This window comes from Amia ocellicauda, unplaced genomic scaffold (genome assembly GCF_036373705.1).
Source record: "Amia ocellicauda isolate fAmiCal2 unplaced genomic scaffold, fAmiCal2.hap1 HAP1_SCAFFOLD_33, whole genome shotgun sequence".
Lineage (NCBI taxonomy): Eukaryota > Metazoa > Chordata > Actinopteri > Amiiformes > Amiidae > Amia > Amia ocellicauda.
In genome coordinates, this window is record NW_027102898.1 from 755,094 (window position 1) to 778,221 (window position 23,128).

The window sequence follows — 23,128 nt, forward strand, 5'->3', positions numbered from 1 at the left end:
ATACTTATTTAGCACTTTCAACTGTTTCTTTGTGATTCCTAAAATTACTTTACAGGCTGGGGCTGGGGGAAGACACTGCGCCCGCCTGGAGAAGCCTGTACAAGCCCCCCTCAATAAGAGAGCTGGCAATCTGCAGTGGAGGGTGTTACACACCATTATTGCTGTCAATTCTTTTATTACTGTTCTTAACCCTGCTGTGTCCGACGCCTGCCCATTCTGTGCTCAGAGAGAGACCGTGTTTCACTGTTTCAGCACTTGCTCTCGGTTGTCACCCATTTTTAGTCTTTTAACTCGTCTTTTTACTGATCTTAACCTGATTTTTAACACAAAGGTTTTTATTTTATTTTATATAGTCTATAAGACTAGGAAGAACAGAGTGTGTGGGGAGGGCAGTGAGGATGCAGTGAGAGTGTTTGCCATGCTGGTCAAGTGCAGAGTCAGACTAGAGTTTAACTATTACAGGCTGATGAATGATTTGGAGAGTTTTGAACAGGTCTGGTGTATTAATGATGCCCTTTGTGAATTGTATGACGGGGAGTTGGTTTTTATTATGTAATTCATTTATAGGGTTTAGTATTTGATGGTTGTTTTGTTGTGTGTATTGGGTTGCTTTCTTTAAAAGTGTACAGATCAGTGGCGGAGTTAATGCTTGTTGGGGGGAGACAAACAAAGGGGAACACTATTTTTTATTTATTTATTTATTTTCTTTTGTATGAATTATTGCGTGTTGCAAACAGGCAATGAAGTCTGATAAAAGTCAAAAAGTCTCTCTCTCTCTCACACACACACACACAGCCAGCAAGACACACAGAGCCAGCCAGCTCAGCGATGACATCACAAACATCTCTCTCAGGTGACTCCTATGACATCACAGAGCACGTACATTCCGTTGCTTGCCGTCTGTCAACCACTCAGTCACTGCCAGCCAGACTGGCTGGCTGACTGGATGGTGGGGCTGCTTGCTGCTGCTGCGTACCTTAGCAAGCTTATTTGCTTGACCGGCCTTCCTCCTCCGCCCACATGCCCACCTATGTCCGATCTGCTGTTCACCTGGATCACAGCTCCGCCCCAACAAGGCAGAGCCTCCCAAGAATGGTACAAACTCACCCACGATCCCCTCCACGGAAAGCTATAGCAAAAGGCAAAAGCATTATACGTAATGAAGAGGAACCCGAGTCCAAGACGCATCCGACCAGCCATACATATTTGTGTGTATTAAAGATCACATTTTATTACATTTAGATTTTCTGTACTTTATTACATCTTTTTGTGATTTTTAAATGTATTGTTTCTTTTCCTTATATATGTATGTATGTATGTATGTATGTGTGTGTGTGTCTGTGTGAAAGTGTATGTGTTTGTGTGGGTGTGACAGTGTGTATGAGTGTCTGTCTGTCATGTAACTCGCACATCTGTGAGGGCACCATTTTTGCAGAAAGAGATGTACACATTTTGGAGCAACATATGCTGCCATCCAGACATCGTCTTTTCCAGGGACATCCCTGCATTTTTCAGCAGGATGACGCCAAACCACATTCTGCCCAGATTTCAAGCGCATGGTTGCATAGGCAGAGAGTGCGGGTGCTAGCATGGCCTGCCTGCAGTCCTGACCTGTCTCCGAATTGAGAATGTGTGGCGCACTATGAAGTGCAAATTAAGACAACGAAGGCCCTGTGCAGTTGCGCAGCTGAGGAAATGCATAATGGATGAATGGGTGGAAATCCCACTTGCTAAACTTAACCAAGTGGTGTCTTCAGTGCCCAAGTGCTTAATAAGTGTTATTAAAAGAAAAGGTGATGTTACATAGTGGTAAACAGTCGACTGTCCCAACTTTCTTGGTTTCTTTTCACTGCTAATAAGATGCTGTAGAGTGAGTTAGTTATATTGCTTTCAGGAGCTCTAATCGTATTGATGAGTTCATGCAGCATTTGTAATTGAATTTCAAAAAGAAATCCTTGCTGTCTGGCCTGTGTGTATGAGATGTACTCTGTCAATCTTTGGCTAACAACTGAAACATTGGTAGAACAGAAATGGCAACATAAAAAAGAAAAGTACATTTTAAAAGAGCACATTAAATAGGATGAATATACAGTTTTTTACAATCACTTTGTCACTAATTTCAGAACCTTGATGTCATTTTTCAAAACTCTAGACACAAAACTCAAAACGGTCATCACTTGTAACACAGGCTGTCCAATGTTCAAAACATTGCATTGTGCATTCATATCTTTAAAGAAACCTTGCACTTGCAGACTTGTAGGTTCAAATAATTCATTTATCATGAAATACCATAGTAACATTTATTTAGATCACCCACACAGAAGATACCGATAGTTTCACTGTGTAGTTGTTCGTACAATCATTAAATATTGTAGTACAAAATATGTGATACATGTTTCATTATGGTACTACACATGAATACATCACTGTAAAAGGACTAGTAGAGAGAATACTACAGACACAGTGGAATCATTGAACAAAATCTGAAATGTATTGATGCAATACAATCAAATCACACCATAGGTTTCTTTGAAGCCATGCAACAATAATTAGCTACAAAAAAGAACAAAACTACAGTAAAATGTCAACTGCAGTGTTCCTCACCTGGCTTAGTGTAAAACAAAGGATTGATTACTGTACTTCTGAATTTCCATCAGCCCTGTGTTCAGGTTCAGGTTCTCACAACCATTTTTCACAAGAGGCACCTTGAAACTGAACATACCTGAACATACTCAGTCATCAGCTGCTTCACTCTGTCTGCATTTCTTTCAAAAGGCACACTATACTCTGTGCTACACATTGGTATGCAGTATACAGTCATTTGACAATTGAGAGTAGCCTAATGTTTAGTGCATGCTGAAGACTTGCCGCTTCTCAGTACGGAAATTTCTGATGATTGAGGCCACAGTTGATCCTGAGTTGATTCTGAGGTTTGATTGAATCATTGTAGCTGCCTCAGTCATGGTCATGCCATGATTTACAACATGCTCTACAACTATTTCTCGGATTTCACTGGACACTATTTGCTGTTGCTGCCGCTGTCTGGTCCGTGGCCTTGTCCTCTACCACGTTCCCCCAACACCTCTCAAATGAGGCCCATGGCTGCCTCTCTGGTGAGGCCTAAGCCCTCCTCTATGACGAGGCCCACGACCACCTCTCAGAAGGGGTGCATGTCCCCTTCCATTCCTTTGACCACCACGTCTTCCTCCTCCCACTGCTTGACCTCTATTGTGACCTGGATGACTTGCCGGCTCCATGTTATCACTGTGTTGCTGGGGTGGATAGCACTCATTTCACTCGATACTCGTACCACAATGTGAAATCAATCATCAATAACCAGTTGGCAGTATTGGAAAAGCAATTACAAGGGCCTGCATACATACAGTAATGTCAAATCTGATGTGGAAGAACAATCATCTTCAACCAGGTTGGAGCGTTAGTTGCAATGCCTTTAATACACGCAGCGTGGAGAGGAACAGTGACTCAAGTAGATCCCAAAGTCGCTCTGCCTTCATTTTAACAGTCAGAGCTTTTATACACAAAAATCAAAGAGCTGGTTATAATCAGAAAGTCATTACTATGTTATCTTAAAAGTTAGCTAAGCAGAATTTATATCATTATAGGACAGAGTTCATAGATCAACACATGGATTAGGGAGCAGGCACTTCAATCATACTGTTTGACATTGTCTCCAAGATTCTCATCGTAAATAACAAACAAAAATCAAACTACCTTCTGGCCTGACCTTCTAGCTTGACCTTATCTTTCTTAAGTATACAAGAGAGAAAAACAGGTATTAGACAAAAAATTTCTAACTTTCCTTCCACACTGCAAACATGGTGTGGAAAAGTGCTACATGATGATGAATGATGATGAAATATTACATCCATAGATAATGTAGTCCAACTGGTTCATGCTCCTCGTTTATTGATGTCAATGGATATCATTATCCTGAAACTTTCATGATCGAAACATGGAATACTGTTTGTCAGTTTCCATAAAACTATGCATTAAGAGTAATGCAACAGTCACTTATCATTTTGAGCAGCTGTATCAATTGATAGTTAGATCTTTGTAATGAAATGAATAGACAGTGATCTCAGATGTAATGTGTGAATTGCATTTTGAAATGGTAATACTTTGATGTTAAGTTGTGTCATTTTAGTTCAATGAACAAATGATCTGAGGTTGATGTGTATTGTATCCAAGCAATTGTAAAAAAGTGTTAGAGTTTTGAAAAATGTGCATTTTGATCATCGGGTGTGAGTTTAGTGTCTAGAGTTTTGAAAAATGACATCAAGGTTCTGAAATGAGTGCCAAAGTGATTGTAAAAAAGTGTAATATCAGGGGACAGTGGCTATTAGTGATCTGGCCTTCCGTGGCCTCTGTATTAATGTAACAGGTCACATTGTATGTGTACACTGATACTTGATAGTATAATATAGTACAAGTAAAAAACATACATAGGTATCATAGAAGTATTTTGCAGAAATGATTATGGATAGTTATCAAAATGGAGAGGAAATGCTAAATCCAGTCTCCCCAGGCTGAGATTCTATTGCTACACCTGCTAAGTGGCTGCTGGTATTAAGTAAGAGTATTAAGAGCTACGATGAAGTTACCCAGGAGACGTAAAAAGCTTGCAGTACCTAGTTTTTCCAGGAGGTCACCAATCCAAATACTGACCAGGTCCTGCCACGTTTTGCTTCCTAGATCTGACAAGATCGGGCGCGTTCAGGACGGTGTGGCCGCAAGCCAAAAAGCCTGGCTGCATGATATCTCTTAAAGGCTGGCGGGTATTGACGGAACTTCCAGCAAAAAAAAGAAAAATGGAGGGAAAAATACCAGTGCAGCAAATGGTGTTGAAAGTAGCCGGGTACGTGTACAAATCCTCAATTATAACACCTCCAGACAGAAAGAGAGTATTAAGAGCTACAATGAAGTTACTCAGGAGACTAAAAAGCTTGCAGCACCAGGTATTTCCAGGAGGTCTCCCATCCAAGTACTGACCAGGCCCTGCCCCGTTTAGCTTCCGAGATCTGACAAGATCGGGCACGTTCAGGTCAGTGTGGCCGCAAGCCTAGAGAGCTGGCTGCATGATGTCTCTTAAAGGCTGGAGGGTATTGACGGAACTTCCGGCAAAAAGAAAAATGGAGGGAAAAATATCAGTGCAGCAAAGGGTGTTGAAAGTAGCCGGGTATGTGTACAATTCTTCAATTATTTCTCCTCTAGCCTGAAAGAGAGTATTACGAGCTACGATGAAGTTACCCAAGAGACGTATAAAGCTTGCAGCACCTGGTATTTCCAGGAGGTCACCCATCCAAGTACTGACCAGGACCTGCCCCGTTCAGCTTACGCGATCTGACGAGATCGAGCGCGTTCAGGACGGTGTGGACACAAGCCGAGAGGCCTGGCTGCATGATGTCTCTTAATGGTTGGCGAGTATTGACGGAACTTCCAGCAAAAAAAAAAAAAAAAGAAAAACGGAGGGAAAAATATCAGTGCAGGAAAGGGTGTTGAAAGTAGCCAGGTACGTGTACAATACTTCAATTATATCTCCTCCAGACAGAAAGAGAGTATTAAGAGCTACGATAAAGTTACCCAGGAGACGTAAAAAGCTTGCAGCACCTGGTATTTCCAGGAGGTCAACAATCCAAGTACTGACCAGGCCCTGCCCCGTTTAGCTTCCGAGATCTGACGAGATTGGGGGCGTTTAGGACGGTGTGGCCGCAAGCCAAGAGGCCTGGCTGCATGATGTCTCTTAAAGGCTGGCGGGTATTGACGGAACTTCTAGCAAAAAAAAAAAAAAAAAAAATAGAAAAATGGAGGGAAAAATATCAGTGCAGGAAAGGGTGTTGAAAGTAGCCGGGTACATGTACAATTCTTCAATTATATCTCCTCCAGACTGAAAGAGAGTATTAAGAGCTACAATGAAGTTACCCAGGAGACGTAAAAAGCTTGCAGCACCTGGTATTTCCAGGAGGTCACCCATCCAAGTACTGAACAGGCCCTGCCCCGATTATCTTCCGGGATCTGATGAGATCGGTCGCGCTCAGGACGGTGTGGTCGCAAGCAAGAGGCCTGGCTGCATGATGTCTCTTAAAGGCTGGAGGGTATTGACGGAACTTCCAGCAAAATAAAAAAGAAAAAAGAAAAATGGAGGGAAAAATATCACTGCAGCAAAGAGTGGTGAAAGTAGCCGGGTACGTGTACAATACTTCAATTATATCTCCTCCAGACAGAAAGAGAGTATTTAGAGCTACGATGAAGTTACCCAAGTGACGATAAAAGCTTGCAGCACCTGGTATTTCCAGGAGGTCACCCGTCCAAGTACTGACCAGGCCCTGCCTCGTTCAGCTTCCGAGATCTGACAAGATCGGGCGCGTTCAGGACGGTGTGGCCGCAAGCCGAGAGGCCTGGCTGCATGATGTCTCTTAAAGGCTGGCGGGTATTGACGGAACTTCCAGCAGAAAAAATAAATAATAATAAAAATAAAAAAATTGATGGAAAAATATCAGTGCAGCAAAGGGTGTTGACAGTAGCTGGGTACGTGTACAATACTTCAATTATATCTCCTCCAGACAGAAAGAGAGTATTAAGAGCTACGATAAAGTTACCCAGGAGACGTAAAAGCTTGCAGCACCAGGTATTTCCAGGAGGTCTCCCATCCAAGTACTGACCAGGTCCTGCCCCGTTTAGCTTTCAAGATCTTACGAGATCGGGCGCGTTCAGGACGGTGTGGCCACAAGCCGAGAGGCCTGGCTGCATGATGTCTCTTAAAGGTTGGCGGGTATTGACGGAACTTACAGCAAAAAAAAAAAAAAAAAGAAAAATGGATGGAAAAATATCAGTGCAGCAAAGGATGTTGACAGTAGCTGGGTACGTGTACAATACTTCAATTATATCTACTCCAGACAGATAGAGAGTATTAAGAGCTACGATAAAGTTACCCAGGAGACGTAAAAGCTTGCAGCACGAGGTATTTCCAGGAGGTCTCACATTCATGTACTGACCAGGTCCTGCCCCGTTTAGCTTCCGAGATCTGACGAGATCGGGCGCGTTCAGGATGGTGTGGCCGCAAGCCGAGATGCCTGGCTGCATGATGTCTCTTAAAGGCTGGCGGGTATTGACGGAACTGCCAGCAAAAAAAAAAAAAAAAAAAGAAAAATGGATGGAAAAATATCAGTGCAGCAAAGGGTGTTGACAGTAGCTGGGTACGTGTACAATACTTCAATTATATCTCCTCCAGACAGATAGAGAGTATTAAGAGCTACGATGAAGTTACCCAGGAGACGTAAACAGCTTGCAGCACCTGGTATTTCTAGGAGGTCTCCCATCCAAGTACTGACCAGGCCCTGCCCCGTTTAGCTTCCGAGATCTGACGAGATCGGGCGCATTCAGGACGGTGTGGCCACAAGCCGAAAGGCCTGGCTGCATGATGTCTCTTAAAGGTTGGCGGGTATTGACGGAACTTCCAGGAAAAAAAAAAAAAAAAAAAAAAAATGGATGGAAAAATATCAGTGCAGCAAAGGGTGTTGACAGTAGCTGGGTACGTGTACAATACTTCAATTATATCTCCTCCAGACAGATAGAGAGTATTAAGAGCTACGATAAAGTTACCCAGGAGACGTAAAAGCTTGCAGCACCAGGTATGTCCAGGAGGTCTCACATTCATGTACTGACCAGGTCCTGCCCCGTTTAGCTTCCGAGATCTGACGAGATCGGGCGCATTCAGGACGGTGTGGCCGAAAGCCGAGAGGCCCGGCTGCATGATGTCTCTTTAAGGCTGGCGGGTATTGACGGAACTTCCAGCAAAAAAAAAAAGAAAAAAGAAAAATGGATGGAAAAATATCAGTGCAGCTAAGGGTTTTGAAAGTAGCCGGGTACGTGTACAATTCTTCAATAATATCTCCTACAGACTGAAAGAGAGTATTAAGAGTTATGATGAAGTTACCCAGGAGACGTAAAAAACTTGCAGCACCTGGTATTTCCAGGAGGTCACCCATCCAAGTACTGACCAGGCCCTGCCCCGTTAGCTTCCGAGATCTGATGAGATCGGGCGCGTTCAGGACGGTGTGGCCGCAAGCCAAGAGGCCTGGCTGCATGATGTCTCTTAAAGGCTGGCGGGTATTGACGGAACTTCCAGAAAAAAAAAAAAAAAAAAAAAATGGAACATGGAGGGAAAAATATCAGTGCAGCAAAGGCTGTTGAAAGTAGCCGGGTACGTGTACAATACTTCAATGATATCTCCTGCAGACAGATAGAGAGTATTAAGAGCTACGATGAAGTTTCCCAGGAGACGTAAGAAGCTTGCAGCACCAGGTATTTCCAGGAGGTCTCCCATCCAAGTACTGACGATGCCCTGCCCCGTTTAGCTTCCGAGATCTGACGAGATCGGGCGTGTTCAGGACGGTGTGGCCGCAAGCCAAGAGGCCGGGCTGCATGATGTCTCTTAAAGGCTGGCGGGTATTGACGGAACTTCCAGCAAAAAATAATAAATAAATAAATAGAAAAATGGAGGGAAAAATATCAGTGCAGGACAGGGTGTTGAAAGTAGCCGGGTACATGTACAATTCTTCAATTATATCTCCTCCAGACTGAATGAGAGTATTAAGAGCTACGCTGAAGTTACCCAGGAGATGTAAAAAGCTTTCAGCACCTGGTATTTCCAGGAGGTCACCCATCCAATTACTGACCAGGCCCTGCCCAGTTTTTCTTCCGAGATCTGACGAGATCTTGCGTCTTCAGGACGGTGTGGCCTCAAGCCAAGAGGCCTGGCTGCATGATGTCTCTTAAAGGCTGGAGGGTATTGATGGAACTTCCAGGAATAAATAAAAGAAAAAAGAAAAATGGAGGGAAAAATATCAGTGCAGCAAAGCGTGTTGAAGGTAGCCGGGTACGTGTACAATCCTTCAATTATATCTCCTCCAGACAGATAGAGAGTATTAAGAGCTACGATAAAGTTACCCAGGAGACGTAAAAGCTTGCAGCACCAGGTATTTCCAGGAGGTCTCACATTCAAGTACTGACCAGGTCGTGCCCCGTTTAGCTTCCAAGATCTGACGAGATCGGGCGAGTTCAGGATGGTGTGGCCGCAAGCCGAGATTCTTGGCTGCATGATGTCTCTTAAAGGTTGGCGGGTATTGACGGAACTTCCAGCAATAAAAAAATATAAAAAAAGAAAAATGGATGGAAAAATATCAGTGCAGCAAAGGGTGTTGACAGTAACTGGATACGTGTACAATACTTCAATTATATCTCCTCCAGACAGAGAGAGAGTATTAAGAGCTACGATAAAGTTACCCAGGAGACGTAAAAGCTAGCAGCACTAGGTATTTCCAGGAGGTCTCACATTCATGTACTGACCAGGTCCTGCCCCGTTTAGCTTCCGAGATCTCACGAGATCGGGCGCGTTCAGGATGGTGTGGCCGCAAGCCGAGATGCCTGGCTGCATGATGTCTCTTAAAGGCTGGCGGGTATTGACGGAACTGCCAGCAAAAAAAAAAAAAGAAAAATAGAGGGAAATATACCAGTGCAGCAAAGGGTGTTGACAGTAGCTGGGTACGTGTACAATACTTCAATTATATCTCCTCCAGACAGATAGAGAGTATTAAGAGCTACGATAAAGTTACCCAGGAGACGTAAAAGCTAGCAGCACCAGGTACTTCCAGGAGGTCTCACATTCATGTACTGACCAGGTCCTGCCCCGTTTAGCTTCCGAGATCTGACGAGATCGGGCGCGTTCAGGACGGTGTGGCCACAAGCCGAAAGGCCTGGCTGCATGATGTCTCTTAAAGGTTGGCGGGTATTGACGGAACTTCCAGCAAAAAAAAAAAAAAAAAAAAATAGAAAAATGGAGGGAAAAATATCAGTGCAGGAAAGGGTGTTGAAAGTAGCCGGGTACGTGTACAATTCTTCAATTATATCTCCTGGAGACAGAAAGAGAGTATTAAGAGCTACGATGAAGTTACCCAGGAGACGTAAAAAGCTTGCAGCACCTGGTATTTCTAGGAGGTCTCCCATCCAAGTACTGACCAGGCCCTGCCCCGTTTAGCTTCCGAGATCTGACGAGATCGGGCGCATTCAGGACGGTGTGGCCACAAGCCGAAAGGCTTGGCTGCATGATGTCTCTTAAAGGTTGGCGGGTATTGACGGAACTTCCAGCAAAAAAGAAAAAGAAAAAAAGAAAAAAGAAAAATGGATGGAAAAATATCAGTGCAGCAAAGGGTGTTGACAGTAGCTGGGTACGTGTACAATACTTCAATTATATCTCCTCCAGACAGATAGAGAGTATTAAGAGCTACGATAAAGTTACCCAGGAGACGTAAAAGCTAGCAGCACCAGGTACTTCCAGGAGGTCTCACATTCATGTACTGACCAGGTCCTGCCCCGTTTAGCTTCTGAGATCTGATGAGATCGGGCGCGTTCAGAGCGGTGTGGCCGCAAGCCAAGAGGCCTGGCTGCATGATGTCTCTTAAAGGCTGGCGGGTATTGACGGAACTTCCAGAAAAAAAAAAAAAAAAAAAAATGGAAAATGGAGGGAAAAATATCAGTGCAGCAAAGGCTGTTGAAAGTAGCCGGGTACGTGTACAATACTTCAATTATATCTCCTCCAGACAGATAGAGAGTATTAAGAGCTACGATAAAGTTACCCAGGAGACGTAAAAGCTTGCAGCACCAGGTATTTCCAGGAGGTCTCACATTCAAGTACTGACCAGGTCCTGCCCAGTTTAGCTTCCAAGATCTGACGAGATCGGGCGAGTTCAGGATGGTGTGGCCGCAAGCCGAGATGCCTGGCTGCATGATGTCTCTTAAAGGTTGGCGGGTATTGACGGAACTTCCAGCAATAAAAAAATATAAAAAAAGAAAAAAGAAAAATGGATGGAAAAATATCAGTGCAGCAAAGGGTGTTGACAGTAACTGGATACGTGTACAATACTTCAATTATATCTCCTCCAGACAGAGAGAGAGTATTAAGAGCTACGATAAAGTTACCCAGGAGACGTAAAAGCTTGCAGCACTAGGTATTTCCAGGAGGTCTCACATTCATGTACTGACCAGGTCCTGCCCCGTTTAGCTTCCGAGATCTCACGAGATCGTGCGCGTTCAGGATGGTGTGGCCGCAAGCCGAGATGCCTGGCTGCATGATGTCTCTTAAAGGCTGGCGGGTATTGACGGAACTGCCAGCAAAAAAAAAAAAAGAAAAATAGAGGGAAATATACCAGTGCAGCAAAGGGTGTTGAAAGTAGCCGGGTACGTGTACAATTCTTCAATTATATCTCCTACAGACTGAAAGAGAGTATTAAGAGTTATGATGAAGTTACCCAGGAGACGTAAAAAATTTGCAGCACCTGGTATTTCCAGGAGGTCACCCATCCAAGTACTGACCAGGCCCTGCCCCGTTAGCTTCCGAGATCTGATGAGATCGGGCGCGTTCAGGACGGTGTGGCCGCAAGCCAAGAGGCCTGGCTGCATGATGTCTCTTAAAGGCTGGCGGGTATTGACGGAACTTCCAGAAAAAAAAAAAAAAAAAAAAAAAGGAAAATGGAGGGAAAAATATCAGTGCAGCAAAGGCTGTTGAAAGTAGCCGGGTACGTGTACAATACTTCAATTATATCTCCTCCAGACTGAATGAGAGTATTAAGAGCTACGCTGAAGTTACCCAGGAGATGTAAAAAGCTTTCAGCACCTGGTATTTCCAGGAGGTCACCCATCCAATTACTGACCAGGCCCTGCCCAGTTTTTCTTCCGAGATCTGACGAGATCTTGCGTCTTCAGGACGGTGTGGTCTCAAGCCAAGAGGCCTGGCTGCATGATGTCTCTTAAAGGCTGGAGGGTATTGATGGAACTTCCAGCAAAAAACAAAAGAAAAAAGAAAAATGGAGGGAAAAATATCAGTGCAGCAAAGCGTGTTGAAGGTAGCCGGGTACGTGTACAATTCTTCAATTATATCTCCTCCAGACAGATAGAGAGTATTAAGAGCTACGATAAAGTTACCCAGGAGACGTAAAAGCTTGCAGCACCAGGTATTTCCAGGAGGTCTCACATTCAAGTACTGACCAGGTCCTGCCCCGTTTAGCTTCCGAGATCTGACGAGATCGGGCACGTTCAGGACGGTGTGTCCGCAAGCCGAGATGTCTGGCTGCATGATGTCTCTTAAAGGCTGGCGGGTATTGACGGAATTTCCAGCAAAAAAAAAAAAAAAAAAAATAGAAAAATGGAGGGAAAAATATCAGTGCAGGAAAGGGTGTTGAAAGTAGCCGGGTACATGTACAATTCTTCAATTATATCTCCTGGAGACAGAAAGAGAGTATTAAGAGCTACGATGAAGTTACCCATAGACGTAAAAGGCTTGCAGCACCTGGTATTTCTAGGAGGTCTCCCATCCAAGTACTGACCAGGCCCTGCCCCGTTTAGCTTCCGAGATCTGACGAGATCGAGGGCTTTCAGGATGTTGTGGCCGCAAGCCAAGAGTGCTGGCTGCATGATGTCTCTTAAAGGTTGGCGGGTATTGACGGAACTTCCAGCAAAAAAAAAAAAAAAAAGAAAAATGGATGGAAAAATTTCAGTGCAGGAAACGGTGTTGACAGTAGCTGGGTACGTGTACAATACTTCAATTATATCTCCTCCAGACAGATAGAGAGTATTAAGAGCTACGATAAAGTTACCCAGGAGACGTAAAAAGCTTGCAGCACCTGGTATTTCCAGGAGGTCACCCATCCAAGTACTGACCAGGCCCTGCCCCGTTAGCTTCCGAGATCTGATAAGATCGGGCGCGTTCAGGACGGTGTGGCCGCAAGCCAAGAGGCCTGGCTGCATGATGTCTCTTCAAGACTGGCGGGTATTGACGGAACTTCCAGCAAAAAAAAAAAAAAAAAAAATGGAAAATGGAGGGAAAAATATCAGTGCAGCAAAGGCTGTTGAAAGTAGCCGGGTACGTGTACAATACTTCAATTATATCTCCTCCAGACAGATAGAGAGTATTAAGAGCTACGATGAAGTTTCCCAGGAGACGTAAAAAGCTTGCAGTACCAGGTATTTCCAGGAGGTCTCCCATCCAAGTACTGACCAGGTCCTGCCCCGTTTAGCTTCCGAGATCTTACGCGATCGAGCGCATTCAGGACGGTGTGGCCGAAATCCGAGAGGCCTGGCTGCATGATGTCTCTTAAAGGTTGGCGGGTATTGACGGAACTTCCAGCAAAAAGAATAAAAAAAAAAAAAAAGAAAAATGGATGGAAAAATATCAGTGCAGCAAAGGGTGTTGATAGTAGCTGGGTACGTGTACAATACTTCAATTATATCTCCTCCAGACAGATAGAGAGTATTAAGAGCTACGATAAAGTTACCCAGGAGACGTAAAAGCTAGCAGCACCAGGTACTTCCAGGAGGTCTCACATTCATGTACTGACCAGGTCCTGCCCCGTTTAGCTTCCGAGATCTGACGAGATCGGGCGCGTTCAGGACGGTGTGGCCACAATCCGAAAGGCCTGGCTGCATGATGTCTCTTAAAGGTTGGCGGGTATTGACGGAACTTCCAGCAAAAAAAAAAAAAAAAAAAAATAGAAAAATGGAGGGAAAAATATCAGTGCAGGAAAGGGTGTTGAAAGTAGCCGGGTACGTGTACAATTCTTCAATTATATCTCCTGGAGACAGAAAGAGAGTATTAAGAGCTACGATGAAGTTACCCAGGAGACGTAAAAAGCTTGCAGCACCTGGTATTTCTAGGAGGTCTCCCATCCAAGTACTGACCAGGCCCTGCCCCGTTTAGCTTCCGAGATCTGACGAGATCGGGCGCATTCAGGACGGTGTGGCCACAAGCCGCAAGGCCTGGCTGCATGATGTCTCTTAAAGGTTGGCGGGTATTGACGGAACTTCCAGCAAAAAATAAAAAGAAAAAAAGAAAAAAGAAAAATGGATGGAAAAATATCAGTGCAGCAAAGGGTGTTGACAGTAGCTGGATACGTGTACAATACTTCAATTATATCTCCTCCAGACAGAGAGAGAGTATTAAGAGCTACGATAAAGTTACCCAGGAGACGTAAAAGCTTGCAGCACTAGGTATTTCCAGGAGGTCTCACATTCATGTACTGACCAGGTCCTGCCCCGTTTAGCTTCCGAGATCTGACGAGATCGGGCGCGTTCAGGATGGTGTGGCCGCAAGCCAAGATGCCTGGCTGCATGATGTCTCTTAAAGGCTGGCGGGTATTGACGGAACTTCCAGCAAAAGAAAAAAAAAAAAAAAATAGAAAAATGGAGGGAAAAATATCAGTGCAGGAAAGGGTGTTGAAAGTAGCCGGGTACGTGTACAATTCTTCAATTATATCTCCTGCAGACTGAAAGAGAGTATTAAGAGCTACGATAAAGTTACCCAGGAGACGTAAAAGCTTGCAGCACCTGGTATTTCCAGGAGGTCTCACATTCAAGTACTGACCAGGACCTGCCCCGTTTAGCTTCCGAGATCTGACGATATCATGCGCATTCAGGACGGTGTGGCCGAAAGCCGAGAGGCCCGGCTGCATGATGTCTCTTTAAGGCTGGCGGGTATTGACGGAACTTCCAGCAAAAAAAAAAAGAAAAAAGAAAAATGGATGGAAAAATATCAGTGCAGCAAAGGGTTTTGAAAGTAGCCGGGTACGTGTACAATTCTTCAATAATATCTCCTACAGACTGAAAGAGAGTATTAAGAGTTATGATGAAGTTACCCAGGAGACGTAAAAAACTTGCAGCACCTGGTATTTCCAGGAGGTCACCCATCCAAGTACTGACCAGGCCCTGCCCCGTTAGCTTCCGAGATCTGATGAGATCGGGCGCGTTCAGGACGGTGTGGCCGCAAGCCAAGAGGCCTGGCTGCATGATGTCTCTTAAAGGCTGGCGGGTATTGACGGAACTTCCAGAAAAAAAAAAAAAAAAAAAAAATGGAACATGGAGGGAAAAATATCAGTGCAGCAAAGGCTGTTGAAAGTAGCCGGGTACGTGTACAATACTTCAATTATATCTCCTGCAGACAGATAGAGAGTATTAAGAGCTACGATGAAGTTTCCCAGGAGACGTAAGAAGCTTGCAGCACCAGGTATTTCCAGGAGGTCTCCCATCCAAGTACTGACGAGGCCCTGCCCCGTTTAGCTTCCGAGATCTGACGAGATCGGGCGTGTTCAGGACGGTGTGGCCGCAAGCCAAGAGTCCGGGCTGCATGATGTCTCTTAAAGGCTGGCGGGTATTGACGGAACTTCCAGCAAAAAATAAAAAATAAATAAATAGAAAAATGGAGGGAAAAATATCAGTGCAGGACAGGGTGTTGAAAGTAGCCGGGTACATGTACAATTCTTCAATTATATCTCCTCCAGACTGAATGAGAGTATTAAGAGCTACGCTGAAGTTACCCAGGAGATGTAAAAAGCTTTCAGCACCTGGTATTTCCAGGAGGTCACCCATCCAATTACTGACCAGGCCCTGCCCAGTTTTTCTTCCGAGATCTGACGAGATCTTGCGTCTTCAGGACGGTGTGGCCTCAAGCCAAGAGGCCTGGCTGCATGATGTCTCTTAAAGGCTGGAGGGTATTGATGGAACTTCCAGGAATAAATAAAAGAAAAAAGAAAAATGGAGGGAAAAATATCAGTGCAGCAAAGCGTGTTGAAGGTAGCCGGGTACGTGTACAATCCTTCAATTATATCTCCTCCAGACAGATAGAGAGTATTAAGAGCTATGATAAAGTTACCCAGGAGACGTAAAAGCTTGCAGCACCAGGTATTTCCAGGAGGTCTCACATTCAAGTACTGACCAGGTCCTGCCCCGTTTAGCTTCCAAGATCTGACGAGATCGGGCGAGTTCAGGATGGTGTGGCCGCAAGCCGAGATGCCTGGCTGCATGATGTCTCTTAAAGGTTGGCGGGTATTGACGGAACTTCCAGCAATAAAAAAATATAAAAAAAGAAAAATGGATGGAAAAATATCAGTGCAGCAAAGGGTGTTGACAGTAACTGGATACGTGTACAATACTTCAATTATATCTCCTCCAGACAGAGAGAGAGTATTAAGAGCTACGATAAAGTTACCCAGGAGACGTAAAAGCTAGCAGCACTAGGTATTTCCAGGAGGTCTCACATTCATGTACTGACCAGGTCCTGCCCCGTTTAGCTTCCGAGATCTCACGAGATCGGGCGCGTTCAGGATGGTGTGGCCGCAAGCCGAGATGCCTGGCTGCATGATGTCTCTTAAAGGCTGGCGGGTATTGACGGAACTGCCAGCAAAAAAAAAAAAAGAAAAAAATAGAAAAATGGAGGGAAAAATATCAGTGCAGGAAAGGGTGTTGAAAGTAGCCGGGTACGTGTACAATTCTTCAATTATATCTCCTGCAGACTGAAAGAGAGTATTAAGAGCTACGATAAAGTTACCCAGGAGACGTAAAAGCTTGCAGCACCTGGTATTTCTAGGAGGTCTCACATTCAAGTACTGACCAGGTCCTGCCCCGTTTAGCTTCTGAGATCTGATGAGATCGGGCGCGTTCAGGGCGGTGTGGCCGCAAGCCAAGAGGCCTGGCTGCATGATGTCTCTTAAAGGCTGGCGGGTATTGACGGAACTTCCAGAAAAAAAAAAAAAAAAAAAAATGGAAAATGGAGGGAAAAATATCAGTGCAGCAAAGGCTGTTGAAAGTAGCCGGGTACGTGTACAATACTTCAATTATATCTCCTCCAGACAGATAGAGAGTATTAAGAGCTACGATAAAGTTACCCAGGAGACGTAAAAGCTTGCAGCACCAGGTATTTCCAGGAGGTCTCACATTCAAGTACTGACCAGGTCCTGCCCAGTTTAGCTTCCAAGATCTGACGAGATCGGGCGAGTTCAGGATGGTGTGGCCGCAAGCCGAGATGCCTGGCTGCATGATGTCTCTTAAAGGTTGGCGGGTATTGACGGAACTTCCAGCAATAAAAAAATATAAAAAAAGAAAAAAGAAAAATGGATGGAAAAATATCAGTGCAGCAAAGGGTGTTGACAGTAACTGGATACGTGTACAATACTTCAATTATATCTCCTCCAGACAGAGAGAGAGTATTAAGAGCTACGATAAAGTTACCCAGGAGACGTAAAAGCTTGCAGCACTAGGTATTTCCAGGAGGTCTCACATTCATGTACTGACCAGGTCCTGCCCCGTTTAGCTTCCGAGATCTCACGAGATCGTGCGCGTTCAGGATGGTGTGGCCGCAAGCCGAGATGCCTGGCTGCATGATGTCTCTTAAAGGCTGGCGGGTATTGACGGAACTGCCAGCAAAAAAAAAAAAAGAAAAATAGAGGGAAATATACCAGTGCAGCAAAGGGTGTTGAAAGTAGCCGGGTACGTGTACAATTCTTCAATTATATCTCCTGGAGACAGAAAGAGAGTATTAAGAGCTACGATGAAGTTACCCAGGAGACGTAAAAAGCTTGCAGCACCTGGTATTTCTAGGAGGTCTCCCATCCAAGTACTGACCAGGCCCTGCCCCGTTTAGCTTCCGAGATCTGACGAGATCGGGCGCATTCAGGACGGTGTGGCCGCAAGCCGAAAGGCCTGGCTGCATGATGTCTCTTAAAAGTTGTCGGGTATTGACGGAACTTCCAGCAAAAAAAAAAAAAAAAAAAAATAGAAAAATGGAGGGAAAAATATCAGTGCAGGAAAGGGTGTTGAAAGTAGCCGGGTACGTGTACAATTCTTCAATTATATCTCCTGCAGACTGAAAGAGAGTATTAAGAGCTACGATAAAGTTACCCAGGAGACGTAAAAGCTTGCAGCACCTGGTATTTCCAGGAGGTCTCACATTCAAGTACTGACCAGGTCCTGCCCCGTTTAGCTTCCGAGATCTGACGATATCATGCGCATTCAGGACGGTGTGGCCGAAAGCCGAGAGGACCGGCTGCATGATGTCTCTTTAAGGCTGGCGGGTATTGACGGAACTTCCAGCAAAAAAAAAAGAAAAAAGAAAAATGGAGGGAAAAATATCAGTGCAGCAAAGGGTTTTGAAAGTAGCCGGGTACGTGTACAATTCTTCAATAATATCTCCTACAGACTGAAAGAGAGTATTAAGAGTTATGATGAAGTTACCCAGGAGACGTAAAAAACTTGCAGCACCTGGTATTTCCAGGAGGTCACCCATCCAAGTACTGACCAGGCCCTGCCCCGTTAGCTTCCGAGATCTGATGAGATCGGGCGCGTTCAGGACGGTGTGGCCGCAAGCCAAGAGGCCGGGCTGCATGATGTCTCTTAAAGGCTGGCGGGTATTGACGGAACTTCCAGCAAAAAATAAAAAATAAATAAATAGAAAAATGGAGGGAAAAATATCAGTGCAGGACAGGGTGTTGAAAGTAGCCGGGTACATGTACAATTCTTCAATTATATCTCCTCCAGACTGAATGAGAGTATTAAGAGCTACGCTGAAGTTACCCAGGAGATGTAAAAAGCTTTCAGCACCTGGTATTTCCAGGAGGTCACCCATCCAATTACTGACCAGGCCCTGCCCAGTTTTTCTTCCGAGATCTGACGAGATCTTGCGTCTTCAGGACGGTGTGGTCTCAAGCCAAGAGGCCTGGCTGCATGATGTCTCTTAAAGGCTGGAGGGTATTGATGGAACTTCCAGCAAAAAACAAAAGAAAAAAGAAAAATGGAGGGAAAAATATCAGTGCAGGAAAGGGTGTTGAAAGTAGCCGGGTACGTGTACAATTCTTCAATTATATCTCCTGGAGACAGAAAGAGAGTATTAAGAGCTACGATGAAGTTACCCAGGAGACGTAAAAAGCTTGCAGCACCTGGTATTTCTAGGAGGTCTCCCATCCAAGTACTGACCAGGCCCTGCCCCGTTTAGCTTCCGAAATCTGACGAGATCGGGCGCATTCAGGACGGTGTGGCCACAAGCCGAAAGGCCTGGCTGCATGATGTCTCTTAAAGGTTGGCGGGTATTGACGGAACTTCCAGCAAAAAAGAAAAAGAAAAAAAGAAAAAAGAAAAATGGATGGAAAAATATCAGTGCAGCAAAGGGTGTTGACAGTAGCTGGGTACGTGTACAATACTTCAATTATATCTCCTCCAGACAGATAGAGAGTATTAAGAGCTACGATAAAGTTACCCAGGAGACGTAAAAGCTAGCAGCACCAGGTACTTCCAGGAGGTCTCACATTCATGTACTGACCAGGTCCTGCCCCGTTTAGCTTCCGAGATCTGACGAGATCGGGCACGTTCAGGATGGTGTGGCCGCAAGCCAAGATGCCTGGCTGCATGATGTCTCTTAAAGGCTGGCGGGTATTGACGGAACTTCCAGCAAAAAAAAAAAAAAAAAAAAAATAGAAAAATGGAGGGAAAAATATCAGTGCAGGAAAGGGTGTTGAAAGTAGCCGGGTACGTGTACAATTCTTCAATTATATCTCCTGCAGACTGAAAGAGAGTATTAAGAGCTACGATAAAGTTACCCAGGAGACGTAAAAGCTTGCAGCACCTGGTATTTCCAGGAGGTCTCACATTCAAGTACTGACCAGGTCCTGCCCCGTTTAGCTTCTGAGATCTGATGAGATCGGGCGCGTTCAGGGCGGTGTGGCCGCAAGCCAAGAGGCCTGGCTGCATGATGTCTCTTAAAGGCTGGCGGGTATTGACGGAACTTCCAGAAAAAAAAAAAAAAAAAAAAATGGAAAATGGAGGGAAAAATATCAGTGCAGCAAAGGCTGTTGAAAGTAGCCGGGTACGTGTACAATACTTCAATTATATCTCCTCCAGACAGATAGAGAGTATTAAGAGCTACGATAAAGTTACCCAGGAGACGTAAAAGCTTGCAGCACCAGGTATTTCCAGGAGGTCTCACATTCAAGTACTGACCAGGTCCTGCCCAGTTTAGCTTCCAAGATCTGACGAGATCGGGCGAGTTCAGGATGGTGTGGCCGCAAGCCGAGATGCCTGGCTGCATGATGTCTCTTAAAGGTTGGCGGGTATTGACGGAACTTCCAGCAATAAAAAAATATAAAAAAAGAAAAAAGAAAAATGGATGGAAAAATATCAGTGCAGCAAAGGGTGTTGACAGTAACTGGATACGTGTACAATACTTCAATTATATCTCCTCCAGACAGAGAGAGAGTATTAAGAGCTACGATAAAGTTACCCAGGAGACGTAAAAGCTTGCAGCACTAGGTATTTCCAGGAGGTCTCACATTCATGTACTGACCAGGTCCTGCCCCGTTTAGCTTCCGAGATCTCACGAGATCGTGCGCGTTCAGGATGGTGTGGCCGCAAGCCGAGATGCCTGGCTGCATGATGTCTCTTAAAGGCTGGCGGGTATTGACGGAACTGCCAGCAAAAAAAAAAAAAGAAAAATAGAGGGAAATATACCAGTGCAGCAAAGGGTGTTGAAAGTAGCCGGGTACGTGTACAATTCTTCAATTATATCTCCTGGAGACAGAAAGAGAGTATTAAGAGCTACGATGAAGTTACCCAGGAGACGTAAAAAGCTTGCAGCACCTGGTATTTCTAGGAGGTCTCCCATCCAAGTACTGACCAGGCCCTGCCCCGTTTAGCTTCCGAGATCTGACGAGATCGGGCGCATTCAGGACGGTGTGGCCGCAAGCCGAAAGGCCTGGCTGCATGATGTCTCTTAAAAGTTGTCGGGTATTGACGGAACTTCCAGCAAAAAAAAAAAAAAAAAAAAATAGAAAAATGGAGGGAAAAATATCAGTGCAGGAAAGGGTGTTGAAAGTAGCCGGGTACGTGTACAATTCTTCAATTATATCTCCTGCAGACTGAAAGAGAGTATTAAGAGCTACGATAAAGTTACCCAGGAGACGTAAAAGCTTGCAGCACCTGGTATTTCCAGGAGGTCTCACATTCAAGTACTGACCAGGTCCTGCCCCGTTTAGCTTCCGAGATCTGACGATATCATGCGCATTCAGGACGGTGTGGCCGAAAGCCGAGAGGACCGGCTGCATGATGTCTCTTTAAGGCTGGCGGGTATTGACGGAACTTCCAGCAAAAAAAAAAGAAAAAAGAAAAATGGAGGGAAAAATATCAGTGCAGCAAAGGGTTTTGAAAGTAGCCGGGTACGTGTACAATTCTTCAATAATATCTCCTACAGACTGAAAGAGAGTATTAAGAGTTATGATGAAGTTACCCAGGAGACGTAAAAAACTTGCAGCACCTGGTATTTCCAGGAGGTCACCCATCCAAGTACTGACCAGGCCCTGCCCCGTTAGCTTCCGAGATCTGATGAGATCGGGCGCGTTCAGGACGGTGTGGCCGCAAGCCAAGAGGCCGGGCTGCATGATGTCTCTTAAAGGCTGGCGGGTATTGACGGAACTTCCAGCAAAAAATAAAAAATAAATAAATAGAAAAATGGAGGGAAAAATATCAGTGCAGGACAGGGTGTTGAAAGTAGCCGGGTACATGTACAATTCTTCAATTATATCTCCTCCAGACTGAATGAGAGTATTAAGAGCTACGCTGAAGTTACCCAGGAGATGTAAAAAGCTTTCAGCACCTGGTATTTCCAGGAGGTCACCCATCCAATTACTGACCAGGCCCTGCCCAGTTTTTCTTCCGAGATCTGACGAGATCTTGCGTCTTCAGGACGGTGTGGTCTCAAGCCAAGAGGCCTGGCTGCATGATGTCTCTTAAAGGCTGGAGGGTATTGATGGAACTTCCAGCAAAAAACAAAAGAAAAAAGAAAAATGGAGGGAAAAATATCAGTGCAGGAAAGGGTGTTGAAAGTAGCCGGGTACGTGTACAATTCTTCAATTATATCTCCTGGAGACAGAAAGAGAGTATTAAGAGCTACGATGAAGTTACCCAGGAGACGTAAAAAGCTTGCAGCACCTGGTATTTCTAGGAGGTCTCCCATCCAAGTACTGACCAGGCCCTGCCCCGTTTAGCTTCCGAGATCTGACGAGATCGGGCGCATTCAGGACGGTGTGGCCACAAGCCGAAAGGCCTGGCTGCATGATGTCTCTTAAAGGTTGGCGGGTATTGACGGAACTTCCAGCAAAAAAGAAAAAGAAAAAAAGAAAAAAGAAAAATGGATGGAAAAATATCAGTGCAGCAAAGGGTGTTGACAGTAGCTGGGTACGTGTACAATACTTCAATTATATCTCCTCCAGACAGATAGAGAGTATTAAGAGCTACGATAAAGTTACCCAGGAGACGTAAAAGCTAGCAGCACCAGGTACTTCCAGGAGGTCTCACATTCATGTACTGACCAGGTCCTGCCCCGTTTAGCTTCCGAGATCTGACGAGATCGGGCACGTTCAGGATGGTGTGGCCGCAAGCCAAGATGCCTGGCTGCATGATGTCTCTTAAAGGCTGGCGGGTATTGACGGAACTTCCAGCAAAAAAAAAAAAAAAAAAAAATAGAAAAATGGAGGGAAAAATATCAGTGCAGGAAAGGGTGTTGAAAGTAGCCGGGTACGTGTACAATTCTTCAATTATATCTCCTGCAGACTGAAAGAGAGTATTAAGAGCTACGATAAAGTTACCCAGGAGACGTAAAAGCTTGCAGCACCTGGTATTTCCAGGAGGTCTCACATTCAAGTACTGACCAGGTCCTGCCCCGTTTAGCTTCTGAGATCTGATGAGATCGGGCGCGTTCAGGGCGGTGTGGCCGCAAGCCAAGAGGCCTGGCTGCATGATGTCTCTTAAAGGCTGGCGGGTATTGACGGAACTTCCAGAAAAAAAAAAAAAAAAAAAAATGGAAAATGGAGGGAAAAATATCAGTGCAGCAAAGGCTGTTGAAAGTAGCCGGGTACGTGTACAATACTTCAATTATATCTCCTCCAGACAGATAGAGAGTATTAAGAGCTACGATAAAGTTACCCAGGAGACGTAAAAGCTTGCAGCACCAGGTATTTCCAGGAGGTCTCACATTCAAGTACTGACCAGGTCCTGCCCAGTTTAGCTTCCAAGATCTGACGAGATCGGGCGAGTTCAGGATGGTGTGGCCGCAAGCCGAGATGCCTGGCTGCATGATGTCTCTTAAAGGTTGGCGGGTATTGACGGAACTTCCAGCAATAAAAAAATATAAAAAAAGAAAAAAGAAAAATGGATGGAAAAATATCAGTGCAGCAAAGGGTGTTGACAGTAACTGGATACGTGTACAATACTTCAATTATATCTCCTCCAGACAGAGAGAGAGTAT

The 23,128-nt window shown here is 44.9% G+C and overlaps 14 non-coding genes and 42 pseudogenes across 14 annotated transcripts; all 56 read right to left on the bottom strand.

The window, feature by feature from the left end:
- Positions 1-1,064: 1,064 nt before the first annotated feature.
- Positions 1,065-1,179, bottom strand: LOC136731580 (U5 spliceosomal RNA). The gene has a single exon (XR_010809574.1). It is a non-coding gene; the product is annotated as a U5 spliceosomal RNA (small nuclear RNA).
- Positions 1,180-4,637: 3,458 nt separating this feature from the next.
- LOC136731488 (uncharacterized) lies at positions 4,638-4,756 on the bottom strand (annotated as a pseudogene).
- A 205-nt stretch (positions 4,757-4,961) lies between these two features.
- LOC136731862 (uncharacterized) lies at positions 4,962-5,080 on the bottom strand (annotated as a pseudogene).
- Positions 5,081-5,283: 203 nt separating this feature from the next.
- Positions 5,284-5,402, bottom strand: LOC136731354 (uncharacterized; annotated as a pseudogene).
- A 214-nt stretch (positions 5,403-5,616) lies between these two features.
- LOC136731207 (uncharacterized) lies at positions 5,617-5,735 on the bottom strand (annotated as a pseudogene).
- Positions 5,736-5,955: 220 nt separating this feature from the next.
- On the bottom strand, positions 5,956-6,074 carry LOC136731224 (uncharacterized; annotated as a pseudogene).
- Positions 6,075-6,289: 215 nt separating this feature from the next.
- On the bottom strand, positions 6,290-6,408 carry LOC136732021 (uncharacterized; annotated as a pseudogene).
- A 223-nt stretch (positions 6,409-6,631) lies between these two features.
- On the bottom strand, positions 6,632-6,750 carry LOC136731934 (uncharacterized; annotated as a pseudogene).
- Positions 6,751-6,964: 214 nt separating this feature from the next.
- LOC136731231 (uncharacterized) lies at positions 6,965-7,083 on the bottom strand (annotated as a pseudogene).
- Positions 7,084-7,300: 217 nt separating this feature from the next.
- On the bottom strand, positions 7,301-7,419 carry LOC136731325 (5S ribosomal RNA). Its single transcript, XR_010809534.1, has one exon. It is a non-coding gene; the product is annotated as a 5S ribosomal RNA (ribosomal RNA).
- Positions 7,420-7,634: 215 nt separating this feature from the next.
- Positions 7,635-7,753, bottom strand: LOC136731380 (uncharacterized; annotated as a pseudogene).
- Positions 7,754-7,969: 216 nt separating this feature from the next.
- LOC136731647 (5S ribosomal RNA) lies at positions 7,970-8,087 on the bottom strand. The gene has a single exon (XR_010809638.1). It is a non-coding gene; the product is annotated as a 5S ribosomal RNA (ribosomal RNA).
- A 220-nt stretch (positions 8,088-8,307) lies between these two features.
- LOC136731918 (uncharacterized) lies at positions 8,308-8,426 on the bottom strand (annotated as a pseudogene).
- A 221-nt stretch (positions 8,427-8,647) lies between these two features.
- On the bottom strand, positions 8,648-8,766 carry LOC136731485 (uncharacterized; annotated as a pseudogene).
- Positions 8,767-8,981: 215 nt separating this feature from the next.
- Positions 8,982-9,100, bottom strand: LOC136731328 (uncharacterized; annotated as a pseudogene).
- A 217-nt stretch (positions 9,101-9,317) lies between these two features.
- Positions 9,318-9,436, bottom strand: LOC136731365 (uncharacterized; annotated as a pseudogene).
- A 210-nt stretch (positions 9,437-9,646) lies between these two features.
- On the bottom strand, positions 9,647-9,765 carry LOC136731256 (uncharacterized; annotated as a pseudogene).
- Positions 9,766-9,986: 221 nt separating this feature from the next.
- On the bottom strand, positions 9,987-10,105 carry LOC136731336 (5S ribosomal RNA). Its single transcript, XR_010809535.1, has one exon. It is a non-coding gene; the product is annotated as a 5S ribosomal RNA (ribosomal RNA).
- A 224-nt stretch (positions 10,106-10,329) lies between these two features.
- On the bottom strand, positions 10,330-10,448 carry LOC136731299 (uncharacterized; annotated as a pseudogene).
- Positions 10,449-10,666: 218 nt separating this feature from the next.
- Positions 10,667-10,785, bottom strand: LOC136731173 (uncharacterized; annotated as a pseudogene).
- Positions 10,786-11,009: 224 nt separating this feature from the next.
- Positions 11,010-11,128, bottom strand: LOC136731422 (uncharacterized; annotated as a pseudogene).
- Positions 11,129-11,339: 211 nt separating this feature from the next.
- LOC136731780 (uncharacterized) lies at positions 11,340-11,457 on the bottom strand (annotated as a pseudogene).
- Positions 11,458-11,677: 220 nt separating this feature from the next.
- On the bottom strand, positions 11,678-11,796 carry LOC136731553 (uncharacterized; annotated as a pseudogene).
- A 215-nt stretch (positions 11,797-12,011) lies between these two features.
- LOC136731145 (uncharacterized) lies at positions 12,012-12,130 on the bottom strand (annotated as a pseudogene).
- Positions 12,131-12,349: 219 nt separating this feature from the next.
- LOC136731776 (uncharacterized) lies at positions 12,350-12,468 on the bottom strand (annotated as a pseudogene).
- Positions 12,469-12,683: 215 nt separating this feature from the next.
- On the bottom strand, positions 12,684-12,801 carry LOC136731721 (5S ribosomal RNA). The gene has a single exon (XR_010809708.1). It is a non-coding gene; the product is annotated as a 5S ribosomal RNA (ribosomal RNA).
- Positions 12,802-13,020: 219 nt separating this feature from the next.
- LOC136731272 (uncharacterized) lies at positions 13,021-13,139 on the bottom strand (annotated as a pseudogene).
- A 221-nt stretch (positions 13,140-13,360) lies between these two features.
- Positions 13,361-13,479, bottom strand: LOC136731350 (uncharacterized; annotated as a pseudogene).
- A 221-nt stretch (positions 13,480-13,700) lies between these two features.
- Positions 13,701-13,819, bottom strand: LOC136731347 (5S ribosomal RNA). Its single transcript, XR_010809536.1, has one exon. It is a non-coding gene; the product is annotated as a 5S ribosomal RNA (ribosomal RNA).
- A 224-nt stretch (positions 13,820-14,043) lies between these two features.
- LOC136731185 (uncharacterized) lies at positions 14,044-14,162 on the bottom strand (annotated as a pseudogene).
- Positions 14,163-14,382: 220 nt separating this feature from the next.
- On the bottom strand, positions 14,383-14,501 carry LOC136731544 (uncharacterized; annotated as a pseudogene).
- Positions 14,502-14,717: 216 nt separating this feature from the next.
- LOC136731648 (5S ribosomal RNA) lies at positions 14,718-14,835 on the bottom strand. The gene has a single exon (XR_010809639.1). It is a non-coding gene; the product is annotated as a 5S ribosomal RNA (ribosomal RNA).
- Positions 14,836-15,055: 220 nt separating this feature from the next.
- LOC136731688 (5S ribosomal RNA) lies at positions 15,056-15,174 on the bottom strand. The gene has a single exon (XR_010809676.1). It is a non-coding gene; the product is annotated as a 5S ribosomal RNA (ribosomal RNA).
- A 221-nt stretch (positions 15,175-15,395) lies between these two features.
- Positions 15,396-15,514, bottom strand: LOC136731486 (uncharacterized; annotated as a pseudogene).
- Positions 15,515-15,729: 215 nt separating this feature from the next.
- LOC136731106 (uncharacterized) lies at positions 15,730-15,848 on the bottom strand (annotated as a pseudogene).
- Positions 15,849-16,065: 217 nt separating this feature from the next.
- LOC136731366 (uncharacterized) lies at positions 16,066-16,184 on the bottom strand (annotated as a pseudogene).
- A 220-nt stretch (positions 16,185-16,404) lies between these two features.
- On the bottom strand, positions 16,405-16,523 carry LOC136731962 (uncharacterized; annotated as a pseudogene).
- A 218-nt stretch (positions 16,524-16,741) lies between these two features.
- LOC136731174 (uncharacterized) lies at positions 16,742-16,860 on the bottom strand (annotated as a pseudogene).
- A 224-nt stretch (positions 16,861-17,084) lies between these two features.
- LOC136731423 (uncharacterized) lies at positions 17,085-17,203 on the bottom strand (annotated as a pseudogene).
- Positions 17,204-17,414: 211 nt separating this feature from the next.
- LOC136731774 (5S ribosomal RNA) lies at positions 17,415-17,533 on the bottom strand. The gene has a single exon (XR_010809721.1). It is a non-coding gene; the product is annotated as a 5S ribosomal RNA (ribosomal RNA).
- A 220-nt stretch (positions 17,534-17,753) lies between these two features.
- Positions 17,754-17,872, bottom strand: LOC136731519 (uncharacterized; annotated as a pseudogene).
- Positions 17,873-18,087: 215 nt separating this feature from the next.
- On the bottom strand, positions 18,088-18,205 carry LOC136731649 (5S ribosomal RNA). Its single transcript, XR_010809640.1, has one exon. It is a non-coding gene; the product is annotated as a 5S ribosomal RNA (ribosomal RNA).
- A 221-nt stretch (positions 18,206-18,426) lies between these two features.
- On the bottom strand, positions 18,427-18,545 carry LOC136731554 (uncharacterized; annotated as a pseudogene).
- A 216-nt stretch (positions 18,546-18,761) lies between these two features.
- LOC136731680 (5S ribosomal RNA) lies at positions 18,762-18,880 on the bottom strand. Its single transcript, XR_010809669.1, has one exon. It is a non-coding gene; the product is annotated as a 5S ribosomal RNA (ribosomal RNA).
- Positions 18,881-19,104: 224 nt separating this feature from the next.
- On the bottom strand, positions 19,105-19,223 carry LOC136731264 (uncharacterized; annotated as a pseudogene).
- A 221-nt stretch (positions 19,224-19,444) lies between these two features.
- LOC136731864 (uncharacterized) lies at positions 19,445-19,563 on the bottom strand (annotated as a pseudogene).
- Positions 19,564-19,781: 218 nt separating this feature from the next.
- On the bottom strand, positions 19,782-19,900 carry LOC136731176 (uncharacterized; annotated as a pseudogene).
- Positions 19,901-20,124: 224 nt separating this feature from the next.
- On the bottom strand, positions 20,125-20,243 carry LOC136731424 (uncharacterized; annotated as a pseudogene).
- Positions 20,244-20,454: 211 nt separating this feature from the next.
- On the bottom strand, positions 20,455-20,573 carry LOC136731785 (5S ribosomal RNA). The gene has a single exon (XR_010809722.1). It is a non-coding gene; the product is annotated as a 5S ribosomal RNA (ribosomal RNA).
- Positions 20,574-20,793: 220 nt separating this feature from the next.
- LOC136731520 (uncharacterized) lies at positions 20,794-20,912 on the bottom strand (annotated as a pseudogene).
- A 215-nt stretch (positions 20,913-21,127) lies between these two features.
- Positions 21,128-21,245, bottom strand: LOC136731650 (5S ribosomal RNA). Its single transcript, XR_010809641.1, has one exon. It is a non-coding gene; the product is annotated as a 5S ribosomal RNA (ribosomal RNA).
- Positions 21,246-21,466: 221 nt separating this feature from the next.
- Positions 21,467-21,585, bottom strand: LOC136731555 (uncharacterized; annotated as a pseudogene).
- A 216-nt stretch (positions 21,586-21,801) lies between these two features.
- LOC136731359 (5S ribosomal RNA) lies at positions 21,802-21,920 on the bottom strand. The gene has a single exon (XR_010809537.1). It is a non-coding gene; the product is annotated as a 5S ribosomal RNA (ribosomal RNA).
- Positions 21,921-22,144: 224 nt separating this feature from the next.
- LOC136731265 (uncharacterized) lies at positions 22,145-22,263 on the bottom strand (annotated as a pseudogene).
- Positions 22,264-22,483: 220 nt separating this feature from the next.
- On the bottom strand, positions 22,484-22,602 carry LOC136731865 (uncharacterized; annotated as a pseudogene).
- A 218-nt stretch (positions 22,603-22,820) lies between these two features.
- On the bottom strand, positions 22,821-22,939 carry LOC136731177 (uncharacterized; annotated as a pseudogene).
- Positions 22,940-23,128: the final 189 nt, after the last annotated feature.